General features: G+C 35.5%; 1 protein-coding gene and 1 long non-coding RNA gene across 9 annotated transcripts in view; one reads left to right on the forward strand and one right to left on the reverse strand.

Moving 5' to 3' along the window:
* Nucleotides 1-9,604, forward strand: part of LOC150063437 (uncharacterized) — a 115,494-nt gene extending 105,890 nt beyond the window's left edge. The window contains exons 3-4 of the long non-coding RNA XR_016535544.1: nt 7,807-7,959; nt 9,345-9,604. This is a non-coding gene — a long non-coding RNA (uncharacterized LOC150063437). The remainder of the gene's footprint in view (nt 1-7,806; nt 7,960-9,344) is intronic.
* Nucleotides 1-13,408, reverse strand: part of LOC150063440 (uncharacterized) — a 134,429-nt gene that overhangs the window by 97,388 nt on the left and 23,633 nt on the right. For 5 of the 8 annotated variants that reach the window (XR_016535542.1, XR_016535540.1, XR_016535541.1 and 2 more), the window contains one exon: nt 11,576-11,822. The exons of the other annotated variants lie outside the window; for them this stretch is intronic. The gene's annotated coding sequence lies outside the window, so the exon portion shown is untranslated. Of the gene's footprint in view, nt 1-11,575; nt 11,823-13,408 lie in introns of those variants that run through there. 8 annotated transcript variants of the gene reach the window in all.

A 13,408-nucleotide genomic window follows, 5' to 3' on the forward strand; every position in this document is an offset into this window, starting at 1 on the left:
TGCAACTATAAAACCAATATCACAAGACTATTGCCCAATACAAATTTTATGATGACATAGTAACTATTTAAAGATTACTTTTTAGCAACCTTCAATTTAATTATTTCTTTATTAATCAATCAAAGGAAAATATACCTTTTATCTCACTGTTTTTTTTTTCATTTAACCCAATGACACTATATTAGCCCTATCTATATAGTCAAAGGTAGTACTTAGTATCTTATTCTCCATTTATTGTTTACTGTTTCATTCAGATACAGCTTTATACATGAAGACCTGATAAGATTATTTCATCGAGCCAGGTGCCAATCCTATGTACTCAGGAGGCCAAGATCTGATGATCACTGCTCAAAGCCAGTGCAGGCAGGAAAGTACATGAGACTCTTATCTCCAATTAACCACCAGAAAGCTGGAAGTGGCACTGTGGCTCAAGGGGTAGGAAATAGCCTTGAGCTGAAGAGCTCTGAGACAGTGCTCAGGCCCAGAGTTCAAGCCCCAACCAACAATAACAACAAAAAGATTAGTTCATTTGTCAGTAGCAGTAAAGAGATTTTAAACTTTATGCCTTCATGACATCTAGGATGAAAACATTAAAAACCTGAAAAAGAAAAAATAACAAATGAAAGAAAATGATGTGGCCAAGGATAAACTAACCCAACAGTTGAGACTCACTAGACAGTATGTTGAAAATTAACTTTGTAACATGGGGAGAAGGTGAGAAGCAGGGAGGAGTGGAAGAAAATGAGGGAAGAATAACATTGTTCAAAAAGAAATACACTCATTACTTATTATATAACTATAATCTCTCTATACATCACTTTTATAATACAATTTAAACTTTAAAAAGAAATGCAAGCTGGGCGCAGTGGCTCAGGCCTATAATCCTAGCTACTCAAGAGGCTGAGATCTGAGAATCAAGGTCCAAAGCCAGCCCAGGCATAAAATGACCTGAGATTCTTATTTCCATTTAACCTCTAGAAAATGGTACGTGGAGCTTAGCTCAAGGGTAGGGTGGTAGCCTTGAGCTGAAGAGCTCAGGGACAGCGCCCAGGCTGAGTTCAAGTCCCACATCCCACACACACAAAAATAAAATAAAAACAATTTACCTTTCATACTCAAAAAAGTTTAAAAATGTGTCTAAATCTAAATTTTAAATGCACATATCTATCATTTGCAATAAACTTCTTATTTTTTTTTTTTTTGCCAGTCCTGGGCTTGAGCTCAGGGCCTGAGCACTGTCCTTGGACTTTCTCAAGGCTAGAGCTCTACCACTTGAGCCTCAGCACCACTTCCGGCTTTTTTCTATGTATGTGGTACCGAGGAATCGAACCCGGGTCTTCATGCATGCTAGGCAAGCACTTTAACCACTAGGCCAAACTCCCGGCCCCTAAACTTCTTATTTTTAATCTACATTTTAAGATTACTTTAATGTCTAAACCACCAAGGAGAAAATAAAAGTATTTTTATTAACAAAAAAATAATAGGACTAAAATTAATACTCTACCTGTCATCTCTATTAAAAGCTTGTAAAAATATATATCAAGAACATCAATAAACTACTGGCTCTTTTTTGAGTGTGTCAACACAATTTATGTAGAAATTCAGAAAAGATAATTTGTCAGAATCAATTTATTAAAATCTTAAAGTTACCATCCAGTGTTCATCTCCTTTATTTTCTTATCTTTTAATTATAGTTATGTTTTTTTATATATTCTATTTCTTCTATTCTATTCTATTCTATTCCTTTTGTATATTCTATTCCTTCTCCCAGCTTCTATAAACTCCTGTTCAGGAGCAAGAACATCTCTACACCAGTCATTTGTTCTCCATAGATGGAGACAAACATGATTTGGGTAGTCAGTATAGAAGTGAGTTTCAGATGGAAGAAATGACTGAGAAAGGTGGGAATAAACATGTATCTGCATGTATCTGGACCTGAGACCAAGTTCATGAGCATATTCACTTGGGAACTATTTCGTTGAGTTATACACTTAATTAATTAAAAGCATGTTATAAAACACTTCAATAAAATACCTTTAAAGAAAAGACATATAACAAAATATGTCAAATGAATAGAACATTGTATCCTGCTAAATGTACATTGTACTTAAAATGACACATTTGATGTGTATAGACCATACACCAAGATGTTGATACCATTGTTTTATAGTCACTAATAGTATTTCATGTTATAAAGGGCTCATATCCTCACATCCTCTTTGGAAATGATGCCACTAATACCACATTGATCCATGTGTATATACTGATCAATGACAACCAGGGAAATAAGTGCACAGGTAGATAGGAAACTCAACTCTTGTCTCATAAGGATGTGTGTAACCTTCAATAGTCAGAGTAGAAGTCGCCTATGAGATTCACTAAGAGGGTACCATATCTATTTAATGAACACCCCAACATCCGAAACATTGGAAATAATTTCAATTTTCTTTCATTTTTTTATAATGTAGGAATATTATTTTTCAGAGAAAAACAAATTTCCTCTCCTAGATTTACAATTTATTCACTTTATTCAAATAGCTTTAGGTCACCAAGTCTCTCTCTCTCTCCCTCCCTTTCTCCCCCCTCCCTCTCCCTCTCCTCCTCTCCCCTTTCCTCTCTCTCCCCCTCCCTCCTTCCCTATCCCTCCCACCCTTTCCCCCTTTTTCCCTCCTGCTCCCTTCCTCTCCTTCTCTCTCCCTCCCTCCCTCTCCTCCTTTTTTCCCTCCTCCTCTCTCCCTCTCTCTCCCTTTCCCCACTTCTCTCCACAGTTTTACTTCCATGTCTTTTTATGGTTAATTGAGGATGAGTCTCACAAGCCAGGTGCTGATGGTTCATGCCTGTAACCCTAGCTCCTCAAGAGGCTGAGATCTGGGGACCTCAGTTCAAAGCCAGCTGGGGAACAAAAGTCCATGAGACTCCTACCTCCAGTTAACCACCAGAAAACCAGGAGTGGCCCTGTGGCTCAAAGTGGTAGAGTACTAGCCTTAATCTGAGGAGCTCAGGGACAGTGCCCAGGCCCAGAGTTCAAGCCCAGGATCGACCAAAAAGAAAATGAAAGAAAGAGCAAAATAAATAGGAACCTTAATTGTTTAGAGAGCAAATGTGATTACTCCAAGCTAAAATAATCAGTACTGTTATATATATATTACCAAAGCAGAATAATATTTATTGCTAAATAAATTTTACTGTTACATATTTGAAGACAGATTTTCAACCACCACAAAGTTGACTCTCAATCACTTTCAGGCAGATAATATATTTAAATAATATTTAAAAGTGAAAATATATTTTCCTTATTAAAGGAATGTGTTTACATTTTTTGCCAGTCCTGTGGCTTGAACTCAGGGACTGGGCACTGTCCTTGAGCTTTCTTAAGGCTAGTGTTCTATCACTTGAGCCATAACACTGCTAATGACTTTTGTGTATGTGGTACTGAGGAATTGAACTCAGGGCTTTATGCCTTCTAGGCAAGCATTTTACCAAAGGCCACACTCAGAGCCATGTGTTTACTTTTGACTGGGATGTCTTTTTTGTGTGTGTCCGGATAATTATTTTAAATTTATTTTTGGATAATATATAGAGCGGTTATGGTGACATTCATCAGGTAGTAGGTGTATTACTTCTCATACATTGATACCCCTTCTCATGTTTTTGTCCACATTTAACCCCCCACCCCTCCCAATCATCTCATTTTCTCCCCTTCCCTTTCCTATTTCGAATAAGCAAATGAACATGTACAATATACCAGGTAACAAAGTCAGATACAGTAACAATATGAGATTAACCATAAGGGCAAAAAAGAGAAGAGAAAAAACATAGTACATAAGAAAAACACATACACAAGATAAAGCTCTTGTTTCCATATCCTAGAGTTCATTTCAATTAGTCTTATCCTATATGACCTTATGTAACTAGGTTTTGAACTATTGTAATCCTCTGCTAGTAGAGTCCTGGATGTGTACTAATTCTTACCAATGAGGGAAATCATGGAGCCTATGTTCCTCTGGGTCTGGCTTATTACACTTAATATGATTTTTTTCCAAGCCTTTCTATTTCCTTATGAATGGGGTAATGTCATTCTTCCTGATGGCAGCATAGAATTCCATTGTGTATAAGTAATACACCTTCTTGATTCAGTCATCTACTGAGGAGCATCTGGGTTGCTTCCATATCTTCGCTATGGTAAATATGCTGCAATGAACATCATTGTGCTAGTGGCTTTAGTATGTCCTTGTTTCTAGGCATTGGGTAAATGCCAAGGAGTGTAATTGCTGGGTCATCAGGGGGAAGTATGTTTAGCCTTTTGAGGAGTTGCCATACTGCTTTCCAGAGGGGTTGAATGAATTTACACTCCCACCAGCACTGGCCACTCTTCTGGCCATATCCCCACCAGCATCTGGTGTTATTAGATTTCTTGATCATGGCCATTCTACCTGGAGTGAGGTGGAATCTCGAAGTTGTTTTGATTTGCATTTCTTTTATGGCTAGAGATGTGGAGCATTTCTTCATGTATCTTAGGCCATTCTTATTTCCTCTTCAGAGAAGTCTCTCCTTAAGTCTTTAGCTCACCTTTTTTTAAAAGCTGAATGAATTTATTTTGAATTTTTACAATAAAACCGGCAATGCTGTCCCCCTGCTCTTTTGTAAGGAATGCATGCAATCTTCATTTTTTACAATCATGTAGTCTTGGCAAAACACACATTCAGAAATTAAGAACTCAGTAACCATAGGAGAGTTTATTGGTGATTAAGCCAATTGTGTAGATCAGAAGTCTATTTTTAATTGCCATTTTATAATTTCATTATCTTTTTTTATTGTCAGGGTAATGTATAGAGGAGTTATAGTTACATTGGCCATGTAGTAGGTGCATTACTTCTCACAGATTGATACCCTTCTCATGTTTTTGTCTCCATTTCCCTCTGTCCACCCCCTCACAATCATCTTATTTTCTCCCCCTTCTCTTTCCTATTTCCTTAAACAAGTGTATATATAACATACCAGGTCACAAAGTCAGATACAGTAACAATATGAGATTAACCAAAGTAGCCCACCTTTTTATGGGATGGTTGGTTTGTGTTGTTGTTTTTGAGATATTCAATTTTTTGAGCTGTATGTATATTTTAGATATGTCTGTTGTATAGCTAGTGAAGATCTTATCCCACTCTGTGGGCTTTTTACTTAATTTGCTAGTTACATCCTTTGCCATACAAAAGCTCTGCAGTTTGATGCAGTCCCATTTATCCAAACTTTGGTTAATTTGTTGTGTTTCTTGATCTTTACTAAGAAAGTTTCGACCTGTGCCTAGGAGACCTAGTGTATCTCCTGTTCCTTCTTGTAAAGTTTTCAGGGTATCTGCTTTTACCTCGAGGTCTTTGATCCATTTGGAATTAATTCTTGTGCAGGGTGACAAGGAAGGATCCAACTTCAGTTTTCTGCAGGTGCTTAACCAATTCTGCCAGCACTACTTGTTGAAGAGTCTGTCTTTCTTCCATCTTATTTTTTTTTTGCTCCCTTATCAAAGATTAAGTGGCCATAGGTCTGCGGGTTGATTTCTGGGTCTTCAGTTCTATTCCATTGATCCTCATGTCTTTTCTTGTGCTAGTACCAAGCTGTTTGGTTACTATAACTCTGTAATAAAGTTTGGTACTGCTATTCCTCCAGCACTGTTCTTTCTGCTAAGGATTATTTTTGCTACAAGGGGTCTTTTATTATTCCATATGAAATTTTGGATTGTTTCTTCTATTTCCTTAAAGAATGCCATTGGGATCTTGATGGGTATTGCATTGAATTTGTAGATAGTGCTTGTCAGGACTGCCATTTTCATGATGTTAATTCTTCCAATTCAGGAGCGTGGGAGGCTTTCCCACTTCTTCAGTTCTGCTTTAATTTCCTTTTTCAGGTTTTTAACTTTTTCATCATAAAGGTCCTTTACATTCTTAGATAAGTTAATTCCTATGTATTTCATTTTCTTTGAGGCTATTGCAAAAGGCATTGCTTTCCTGATTTCTGCCTGGATGTTACTGTTGGCATACCAGAAAGCAGTTGAGGGTTAATTTTATATGCTGCTACTTTGCCAAAGTTTCGAATCAGCTCAAGCAACTTGGAAGTGGAGTCTATAGGGTTCTTTAAATACAGAATCATGTCATCTGCAAAGAGGGAAAGTTTCATTTTCTCATTCCCTATTTGGATCCCCTTTATTTTTGCTTCTTGCTTTATTGCTCTGCCTAGGAATTCTAATACTATGTTAAAGATTAGTGGAGAGAGTGGATATCCTTGTCTTGTTCCTGATTTTAGAAGAAATGGCTTTAGCATTTCATCATTAATTATAATGCTAGCTGTAGGTTTTTTGACTGCCATTTTTAGAATGCATTTTCTCCAGTTTTGTAATAGCTATTAGGAAAATAGAATATGTGATTACAGAATTATTTGCTAAAGTTATTGAGATTATCAATACCAATAAAAATGTGCAGAAAGTAATGACAATATAAAATCAATAAAATAAAATAATAAGTACATTAATAAAAATATAAAATAATATAAAATATTATACTAACATTTCATTTGTTTGTGTTTTTGACATAAGAGTATGATATACATTTTATCCCATTCTACATACCTATATGCTGAAAAAAAACAAGTTTATTTGAGCTCAATATTCAAAGTTGCTTGACACCAGTTAGTGCAAACAAGTAGTAATATTGGGCAGTAAAAAACCATAATAAGCATTACCTTTTTTGCCAGTCCTAGGCTTCGGCTCAGAGCCTGAGCACTGTCCTTGGGTTTTCTCAAGGCTCTACCACTGGAGCCACAGCATCACTTCTGGGTTTTTTCTATGTATGTACTACCAAGGAATCTTTCTGCATGCTAGGTAAGCACTCTACCACTAGGCCAAACTCCCAGGCTCAAGTATTACTTTTAATGTGATAAAATCTTGATGTTATAAAAATAAATAATATTTGGATAAAATGTGGACAGGATGAAAAGGGAAATAGAAATATGAAACACAATATTTTTCAGTGTTTGATTCCTTCTCCTCTAAGATAGCCATTATTTAATAAAATATCTTGCTAGATCTTTAGCGTTTTCTCTCATACTATTCCCAACTTTTTTCTGTGAATGAATAAAATGTAAATGGTTTCTTAAATGCTCTTTGTAAAGTTCTACTCAAAGTACTAGTTACAGACCAACAAATTTGGAAATAAATTTAAAAATGAATGTTTGTTTTTAAAGTCTTTACAATACCAAAAATCTGACAAACATTGTTCATGTTTTTATTGTCAGATTTACAAATTTTAATAGGTTGGAAAGGGAGTAGTCCCACATTTTTAATACTACCAGTAACATCTATCTCTATGTAGTTCTGTATATGAAACTTTTTAAATTATATTGTAACCCATCCCTCTGGAATCCTGACCTGCAGTTTAAGACATACTGGCATTGATATATGAAATATACAGATAATGCCAAAACCTCATTTTACCAGATAGTTTCACCTTCTGCCCCCATCAATCACATTACAAAATCTGTCAAGAGGACATAAATGGCCTGGTTTACATTTCGCCTCCACTGTCTTCACATGAGCAATGTTAATGGCCAATAGGAATACCCAAAGTGATCAGAAATAAAAATAATGGAGATACTAGCTTAATTAACTAGTCTTTAAATAGTAACCTTAAATAAAGCATATTCACCAATTATCTAACACTAAACTCTGTTGCAGTGCCTGTTTTGAAAGATAAAATTAGAGGTACCATCTGGATATGGCTTTACTATCTTAAAATATGTAATATCATTCTCTCCTCTCAGTGATTCAGAATATTTCATTTCCAAGGAGGGGGATAACTGAGAGAATGTGAAGGAAGAAGTAGCACCGTTCAAAAATAAATATGCTCGTGGATGAATCCAGTGCGAATCATGTTGAGCGAGACAAGTCAAGACCACAGGAACAAAAGGCACATGGTATCCTTAATATGTGGCTATTAGATCCAAACCGTACAAGAGTGAGGACTCAATATTTGCATATCCAATTCTATGGACATGGTATTGGAAATATAAACACAACTACATAGTCATAAAAATCTATGACTCTATAGACATAATGTTTTATTACATAGATTAATATGTATCTATGATATACAAACCCTTAGTCTAATTTTGATTATGTTCTAAAAACTAAATGCCAGTGCTTGTATATAGAGATTCCTTTCTTGAACACACATTTGTTAAACATGTCATTTGAAATATGATGTAAAAATCAATCTTAATAAATTCTTTAATAAAAAAGGAAAAAAATAAATGTACTCATTACCTAACTTCTATTATGGTAACCTCTCTGTATATCACCTTTACAATAAAATTTAAGTTTAAAAATGAAGTTTTCATCTTTCACATGTCTTAACATTTCTCTCTTTTCCTATTGCAGTTCCTTATCTCTGACTTACCCTTATCTCTGACCTATTCCTCAATTAACATCCTGGCAATACATCATGGACAAGTAAAGCAAATAAATTTTTAATGAAGAGCTCAAAGCAAATTGATCACAAACAGGCATTATAAAGGATATGACTAGGTGAATAACAGCTCACAGTGCATTTATTAGCTGTATAGAGTGTACTAGTCCTGTGTTTTCTGGCATCAGTTTTCCCATCAGCTAAGAAGAGACAGTTAGATCATCTGTGTCATAGTTTGTCCTAAGAATAAAGATGAGCACTCTAAAACCCTTAACTCGGCATTGTTGTGTAGTATTCTAAGCATCTGTAAATAGCTGTTAATTCACAGTGCTCCCTGCAGTAAGGCAAGAAGAACTGAACCAATTAAGTGACTGAATTAATCATAAAATTATTTTCTGCAGAGCCGAGTGTGTTGGCTCATGTCTGTAATCCTAGCTAGGCAGGAGGCTGAGATCTGAGGACAGTGGTTCCAAGTCAGCCTGGGCACTAAAGTCTGTGAGACTTTTATATCTAATTAACCACCAGAAAACTGGAAGTGGCTGTAATTCAAGGGGTAGGGTAGTAGCTGTGAGCCGAAGAGCTCAGGGACAGTGCCCAGGCCCAAAGTTCAAGCTCCACGATCTAGAAAAAAAAAAAAACAAAACATTTTTACATCCCTTTGCCTATAAGATTTGTGTATGTACATTGGAACAAAATATACACCATCTTTATATCTTTGAGTATATTTTCACTTTAAAACTAAAATTTAGAAAGTCTTTAAAAATAAAACTTTTATCTTCAACCTGGCTATTCTTTCCAGAAAGAAATTCAATTGCCTGTTCAGTTTTTCTACAGACTAAATTGTCTTCACCTGTCCTCACAGCCTCATTTTTTTTTTCTTTCTTGTGTTCTTAGAAAATCATCCAAGGATGGCCAGTACCTGGAACATTATATGAGACCCTGCCTTGCTAACTGCCTCAGTCAAGAGTCTCACTCTCCTCACACGTTTTCAAGAAGAAGCCTTCATATATAATAAAGCTGAAAGGAAACAAGTCTATCAAGATTGAGTGAGTTAGAAGCCATGAAGCCTCCAAACAAAAATCCATCTGGCTGATAATCTCGGGTTTATTAGCTTGCAGTGAACTGATGTATGCCATGCTCAAAGTTCAGCTGTTCCGAAAACATGAGGTAATAAATCAGTGCTGTTTGAAATCATTGAGTGCATAGTCATTTGTTTTGCAGCATAGAACAAACATTCAAAGATCTCATCTTAGAATCTGATCTTAAAAATCTAAGATCTTCTCACAGTTTACCATGTTAAAAGTAAGAGTGATCATTTTCCTGCGACTCAGTTCTACATCTCCTCTAGTGTTTTCTAATTAAAGTCTTCACCATTCAGTTAGCTGAGAAGGTAGACCTCCAGTCTTGGATATCTGAAACATCTTATCCATGATGAGTTCTTTTGCCACATTTCCTACCTCTTTAATCCTTCTTCATTTTTCTTCTGGTTACACTGATCTTGCTGTTTCTTGTACAGGCAAAACACATTCTGTACTACGGTCTTATGATTTGATGTCCTTCCTGTCTGAAATGACTGTCTCTTAAATATTCTGGTTTGCTTTAAATCTGGATCCAAATATCTACTCACTAGACCTTTCATGAATGACTGAAGTAGAAGCCATGTGAAACCTAAATCACTAATTTTAACAAAATAAGGCAGAAAATAAGCATTTGATCAATTTGGTATGAGGATTCAACTTACCCCATTATACAATTTTCTAGAAGAAACATTTGGACACAGCACTTTTTGAAATTCAGGAAAAGCATAGATAGATAAATATAGATAGATAGATAGATAGATAGATAGATAGATAGATAGATAGATAGATATAGATGGCTATTTTAAACTTTGAATATTTAATGCTCATTAGCTATCAGTCTATTAGTTTTCCCCATTTTGTATTCTTTTCTGATAAAAGACTTAAGTGAATTTTATTATTATTATGCAATTTTTATAAATTTATAGATAATACAAATCATATAAATCGGGTTACAATGCAATGTTTTTTGCTGTTTAGAAAGAAGGGGATATTCCTTTATTTATAGTTTTCTTTTTCTTTTTATTATATTTTATTGTTGAGATAATGTATACAGGGTTTACAGTTACATTTGTCTTGGAATGGGTACAGTACAATGCCTCTTGGCAGATGTTAACCCTTCTTATTAAACAATGGCTATCCCAAATTGGAGTTCTCTGATAGTCACATCATGACAATCATTTTGTTCACTCTCTGTTGCATACTTAATGGATTAAAAATTAGTGAGGTCAAAAACTGAACTAACTTATTCTCTAAGTATGTTAGCAGAGAGTATGCAAGTCCGGTCAGTAATGTTATTCAACAGAGGCCAGGGACTGCGTTCACGTAGGACCTGCTTGGAGTGACTCAATCTATCATTTTGCCATTGTTTGACACTCATAGACAAGGAAAAGAACTACCATGGATTGCATATGAATTCTCTTACTAACAATTCACAGCAATTTGCAGAACATTGTGTTTGGCCCATTTTCCTCACACCATTCCATATGTTATAATAAAACAAAGCTACTGTTAATGATGTTCACATTTTGTCGAGTATGACATTTTGCTAACAGAGGAGAATAATGAGCTAATGAAATGAATTATAATTCTCCCCACCCTTTGTGATTCAGTTGTGCTTTGCTGTAGGAGGGAGTGAGTAGCTCAGATGATTGATAACAAACCCTACAACCTTTCACCTCCAAGTCACCAGTTTGAGCAGGAGCTAGTTGAGCAATGAGAGACATTTGTTTCCATCGGCAGCTAGGCAGAGGCTTGCATAAAATGATTGACTAGTTTCTATTTGCTTACTGGACCTGAAATGAAAGCCATTTGCAGGGAGAAATATATTGTGCCATAAGTATGGTCTTCATTATTATTATTATCATCTTACTATTGGTTTTCCAAGGCCTTAAAGTTAATGTGTGAGAATGGTTGGTATTCAATTTCTGACGAAACTTTTATTCTCTGAGACAAACTGATATTCAATGTTTTCAACATTAAGTATTATTTAGCTGTTTAATAATAAATCCAAAGTTTTAGTAACAAAATAAAGATGCATGCAATGAATAAGGTTTTATAATAGATTTGGTTTTATTTAAGAAGATAGTATGTCACAGGAAATTTCAAGTATATTTTATAACATTTTGAGTTAATTTAGTAATTAGTAAATTTCAAAGTAAACTCAGAAAAGAACATTCTTAAGACACTTTAGGATCATGGAAATTGTTTTCATCTATTGAGAAGATCTGCGCTCTAGTAGATGGGTTATTCAGAAGTAAGTTACACCAACAGGGACCCTTGCATTTCTTAAAGGCTGTTAAAATGTACACAATGAAGAAAAAAATATTTTCATGAATAAGTTAAACATATGCTGCTTTCATAAGACTCCTTTGTTCACAATATAAGGAATGTCAAAAATTATAAGACACTTGAGGCCCAGGAGCATAGGCTAGTGGTATAGTCATTAAAAAAAATCCCATAGTACATTAATGTACTATGTTATCGCTCATCTCTTTTGCTATCCCTTGGTTGTCTCATATTTTTACAATATTCACCTTGTTATCTGATATATTTTATATGTGCTTAATTGGTTATTTGAAATTGGATAGGGAAGGGGGGAAATCAAGATGAGTGGGGGGAGAGGGGGAAGGAAATGGGGACCAGGTCATGAGAAATGGTATCAATGTTTGTGAAGTAATGCGCCTTCTATCTGGTGAGTATAATGTAACCCTTCTATTAATTACAATAAAAACTCTGCCCCACCTGTGGTCAGTAGCTCTGTCACTACCTTGGTTCTGATTTGTGTGGATAGTAAGTTACCAAAACAAATTCTTAATATGGCCTTGGCCCAGATGATAGCAGCCCTGGCAGAGACCCAGCCCATACCTGCTGTTGCCCAGGTGACAGAGAAGGAAGATGTCTAACCTACAGAAACTTCTACTGGCTCCACACTCTCCTGGCCTGAGAAACTCTACAACTCCTGTTGGGTTGTAGGTATAAAGTGGGGGGGGGGCACAACTACCATTTCAGAAACTTATTTCACATAAGTCATCAGAGAATGAAATCAGAAACTGTTCTGCTAGAGTTTGAAAAGTACCCTACCAGGTGGAAGACTGAGACATGCGCCTACAGATGCCATGGAATTTGAAAAGGATGATTCCTATATTGTGGTTTATCTCTTACACATATCAAATGAATTTTGACTCAAACAACTGACTTCACATGTGAATTTGTAGAATGGGTTCTTCATCTTAACTAAAAAAATGTTTGCTCTCTTCTTTAATCAACTCTCAGAGGGAAAAAACATTACTTTAATTCATGAGTAAATATTACTGAAGGAGGGATATTCAGCTCTGTCCCTGGAACTTCTGGTATTTTAATACTTGATTAATTTTTTAGTACTTTATTTTAGTACTTGATTAATGTTTTAAGTGACAAATCAAAAGTATGTTATCATTTTTCTTATCTATAATTGAAGGTGTGGTTGAAGTGGTAGACTGTCAACATTGAAAGATCCTAGATATAATGAATTTTAATTTAATCCCCCATATTGTAAACAATTCTGAATTTGAATACTGAAAAAATATTCTGATGTCACTAAGAAACTGTTTTTGCTGTTGCTGCTATTTGTGGTTTTTAGTTGCTTTTGCTTTGTTTAGCTGGCTTTTGTTTTTGTTTATGATAGGGTTTCAACTCTGTGGCACAGGCAAACTTCAAACTCGCTTCTCTTTCTGCTTCAGTCTACACTAGCACACATCCCTACAAACTGTTGTAAAATATTAGTTGCCAACAGAAGCACACTCATTCATGACATGTCTAGTGCTAGAGCTCAAACCATTGACCTTGCTTCTGTTAAGCAAGTATTCTACAGTTAAGTGTTACACTTAACTCTCTAATATT

This window comes from Megascapheus bottae, chromosome 5 (genome assembly GCF_031878675.1).
Source record: "Megascapheus bottae isolate mThoBot1 chromosome 5, mThoBot2.hap1, whole genome shotgun sequence".
NCBI lineage: Eukaryota > Metazoa > Chordata > Mammalia > Rodentia > Geomyidae > Megascapheus > Megascapheus bottae.